The sequence below is a fragment of the Aedes aegypti genome, chromosome 1, assembly GCF_002204515.2.
Source record: "Aedes aegypti strain LVP_AGWG chromosome 1, AaegL5.0 Primary Assembly, whole genome shotgun sequence".
In the NCBI taxonomy this organism is placed as follows: Eukaryota; Metazoa; Arthropoda; class Insecta; order Diptera; family Culicidae; genus Aedes; species Aedes aegypti.
Genome location: NC_035107.1, coordinates 207,319,921 through 207,324,704, shown reverse-complemented (window position 1 = coordinate 207,324,704; position 4,784 = coordinate 207,319,921).

Genomic DNA, 4,784 nt, shown 5'->3' with positions numbered 1-4,784 from the left:
TTCATAGATCGTTTGTTCGATTCCAGACGTGTTTTTTTTATTTTGTTTTTGTTTTATTTTTTCAAAAAAAATGCTCTCAATCTGTCGAAGACACGATTCATATTTTTAGTCGGCTCAGTGCACCCGAACGGAGATTCGCCCGTAACGAAGGAATCGTATTTGTTCGTCATGACGCCGAGCCTCTGCGCCGGATCTCTGCAGCAAATCGTCATCCGACGCTGTTTGAGTGACGATGCCGATGCTTCTTTTAGTTTCGTCGCCGACTTTTTCCATTTGACGGTGACGATTACCTGCCCTGGGCATAAGCGAACCTTTTGTGAACTAAAGTTCGGTTAATTACTTAAAAAGTGAGCTGCATAGAAAGTTGTTCATAGTCTTTCAAAAAGCTGATTAAGCCCAATTATACCATTTTATCCGTACTTTTGGTTGCTTGGGTAGGCTGGACCAATTTGGCGACATATTGAACTTGGCAATAAGAGCATCCTTCAAACCACAAACCGTTATCAACGGTTTTAGAGTGTGTGGTCTTTATCCATTCGACGCTGATGCCGTCGACTATACAAAATGCATCGCAGGCAAACAAGACGACCAACCATCATCATCAACTGCATCCAAGAAAGTTGAAGAAAGCATCCTGATACCACAGACAGTCTGTGCTGATACCTTGCCGTGACATTCAAAACGCAGTCAATACAGTTTCATTTAGAAAGGCAGCGTTGTATCGATTGATCGATCCTGACGATTTTGCGACTGACACTGAGAAGGCTTTTGTTTCATATATAAAACGATACTAGCACCGTTTGATCAGCGCAATATTCCTGAAGAGGCAACATTGTCTGAACATGAACACGCAAATAAATCCGTTCCGATATACGTGAACAAAATGTCATAGGAAACGGAACGGACTACGTATGCCGATTTGTGATTTAGTTCCCGTAAGCGTGATTTAGCACATCTCATTTCCATGAACTTTTTCACTGGTTTGAGAACAAACTTCTTGGCTCCAAACTGGCATCTTCGGATCGTAACGCTTCCAATACCATGATTCTGAAATCACGATGTTGAAAACCTCTAAATTCATATTTGTGATTTGGTTCCAGCCTGTTCCAGCTAGCGCGAACTCTGTTCACGCGCGTGTCAATAATATTAACGCATGCGCAGTAGCACTCAACAAAACAGACTCGAGAGCGAAGACGCCATTCATTTTCTGGCAAAATCTTTTTGTTTTCAGCAGATTGTTTAATTGCAAGTGAATTTTAATTGAATTGGTCGCCTATCCCGACGTTGATTCTGCTAAAAATGAAGCCTGCTGCTTAAATGGACTGAATATGCAACTAATAGCCGATATTTTTCATCGAGAGCGTAGCTGCTTCTACAACGGGGCGAACGATGGGAGTTTTTCTTTTGCAACTCAACCAAATTTTGTAGTTTTCGGGGAGGTTTTCAGATGTGCAACTTATGAAATTACTGCTATGTTGCCGTAATGAAAACATACAATAGCTACTCTTATTTCGGAAGAAAATTCCCCAAAACTTTTCTTAAGAAAGTGGGCCAAATGATGAGGTTTTTAAAGTTGTCATTATAATCACAAATATACAGAACGCGATCCAGAACAGTGTTCTTGTATACGTGAAAGGAGTTCTCGTTAACCAGAACAAATATCACGTTTCCATGAGCTGTCAGTGATCAGTGAGCAGGCGTTACGCACGATCTGTGGAGCTTAGTTCCCGGATTCGTGATTTCTATTCATGGTGTATTTTCGTAAAGCTAAAATCAGCTTGTTCCAGAGTTCATGACTGATAGTGCTCATTTTTAGGAACGGTTTTATTTGCGTGAAGGAGCTGCAGTACGTGCGCCATTATGTGACGAGGAGCTTGAATTTCAAAACATTAACAACACTATCACGTTTGACCAGAGCAGCAGTTCCCTTGACTATGGATCAGATGGTCGCAGTGACAAATCAACTCAAACTGATACGGTAGATACAGAGCAAAAATCATTGGATCAGGTGTCTTCAGCGTCCGAGACCATGCAAACCACAATTATAAGTCAACAGCAACTGACTGATTTAAATCGTAACGATTTCTGTCGGTAAGTTTAAAAACAATATGAAAATCAAATATTGAATAATTACCAAATATTGATAATTATGAATTTTATTCTTTTATTCAAGCATAATTGAGCAATCGGAAATAGTGTATGCAGATAACGTGGACGATTTTCCAAAACCATTTCGGCAGGGTGAGACAATGTGCAGTGGCATAGGAATCGAAACTAAGGACGATTCTGGTTACGAAACCCACCAATCCACCATTGAGTCGGTTGAAAATGGAGTCGCAGAAAACATGATTGCCAAAACATCAACATCTATTTTTGATGAGCCACCGACGCCAACAAAGAAACGGAAGAAATTCAAGCAAGCCAAAAGTCCTCCAGTGCTTACATCCAAAAAGCGGCTGGAGCTCCATCAGGCGAAACAAGCGGAAAAGGAGAACATTCGTTTGGAGAAGCAGAGAAAATCTGAGGAAAAACGAAAAGAACGAATAAAGAAAGCGGAGTTGAAGAAGTTGTCAGCTATCACAAAATTGGAAGAGAAATTGATGCGCTTGAAGAGTATTGAAAATGATGCTGCTTTGAAGAATTGTTGAATTTGCAGTAACGGTTGAATGTATTTGAATTTGAAAAAAAAAACGATTAAATAAAGTAATAAACGCGTGGTGGTACATGTATTGGCCAAATATTTTTTCATAAAATTGAAAAAAAGAATCTACGCCTGCAATCAACTCTCCATATTCGATATTTGATATCTTGATACCGACCTAAAGAACCATAGCAAGAGCTGGTTTACATGGCAACCTCGATAGTCCCTTAAACTGCAGTTGTACTATTATTATTATTATCTATTAACTTGATGCATTCCTAAAATATCGTATTGAATAGGCTATATTTACTATACGTCGGGTTCTAGACCAATTAAATTACAAGAGTCAATAAACTCGACTCACAAAGTTAAAGAGCACTCATAATAAGCAATTTGTTAGTCGATTTGATTAACTAAATCGTGTTTAAATATCTAGAATAATTAATAATCTATTAAGTCACATTGCCACACAACATACAAATGTAAAAATTGTCAATTGGCAGAAAAAAGCTTTCAGTTAATAACGATGGAAGTGCTCGTAAGATCACCAAGCAGAGAAGCAGGCTCTCCAGTTGAGGCGTAAAACCAGAAAGTGGAAGAACATTTAATTGGGGAAATATGAATGCGGCAATCAGCATAAACGCCTATGATACTTAGTGCTGTCTTAACACCCAGCTACCATTCAACGCTTTATTGTCCAATTTTTTATGTATATTATATTATACATGGGATAGTTATGTAAATTAATAACAACAGTTAGGTAGATAACGAATGCGTAACGAATTTTTGAGACATTAAGAATGTTTTTTACATCCAGCTTCTTCATGTGCGTATTATGGACCCGGGTCCATAATGCGCATTATGGACCCGGGTCCATTAATGGAAATGGGGTCCATAATTGGAATTGGAGGATGATTTAATTTTTAATTTTTTTTTTTTGTGAAATCTTAGATTAACTAAAAGTTTGTATGTACAAATATGTAGAAAACAAGCCATTTTCATCATATTATAAAACATTTTGCTCTAGAAATAGGAGTATGTACTCGAATCCATAAAATATATTCAAACCAGCTACTAGAGCAGGCCTGCCCAACCTTTATACACCGCGGGCCAAATCGCAGGAACAATTTTGTGTGGCGGGCCACATTTTAAAATGTGCAAAAATTCGCATGAAGTTTGTCATAATTAGGTAAATGAAGTTCATGAAATTTGACAAATGTCAGTGAATTAAGAAAATTTCATTTCGAGAATGCTAAAAACAGATCATTGGTGCTAAGCATCCTCCTGAGTATTGTGAGAGTCCCTTCCAAAATAATGTAATAATCTAGACCAGAATATTCTAAAGAATCTACCCCAGAAATGTTTGGCCCTGTGAGGATGATGAGTATTTTATAAAAATAAAAATTCGAATTCTGTTACAATCCGACCTAGTAGTATTAGAATTACCCAAAAAGTGTCAAAATCCTAATCGAGCTGTTACAAAAATCTTGGTCAGAATGTCAAAAATTTTATAAAGAATTCTGCCTACGATTCCTTGGCAACCTAATCCAATAATCATTACGAAATCCTAATCTTTGAGAATGATAACAAGTATTTCAAAATGAACCTGCTCAAAATTCTATTATGTATTCGTTTAAAATACTGTCAAAATCTTAAATAGGATTATATTGTAGCCTTGCCCAAGATTTTAGAAAATTGCGTATTGAATTCTATAAAAATCCTGACTATAACCCAACTAACATTCACTCATTTAACAAACACCATAATGGCAGTTTTATCCAGCATCATGTTTTATAACATTTTAATAATTTCCATAGCCAACCTTTGTTAAAGCATTGTTCACACAAATTTGGAGAAACTTTAAAGCATGTCGTTGAATACCAACTTTATTTTTCAGCTTTAAAAACGTTTTACAAGCATTTAGTTCAGCTTTTATACGGCTGGTCTAAAAATAATTAAAGACTAATAAAAACAAAAAAATATTTTTCTAGGCACTTTATAAATGTAGTGTGCACTATTATTATGATAGTATAACAATCGTATTTAAAAATTGCCTATATACTGGATTCGAACTCGAGACCTTCCAATCGTCAGCGGTATGCCTTGCCATCTGCGCCATCCTAGAATTGATGATTATACCGTC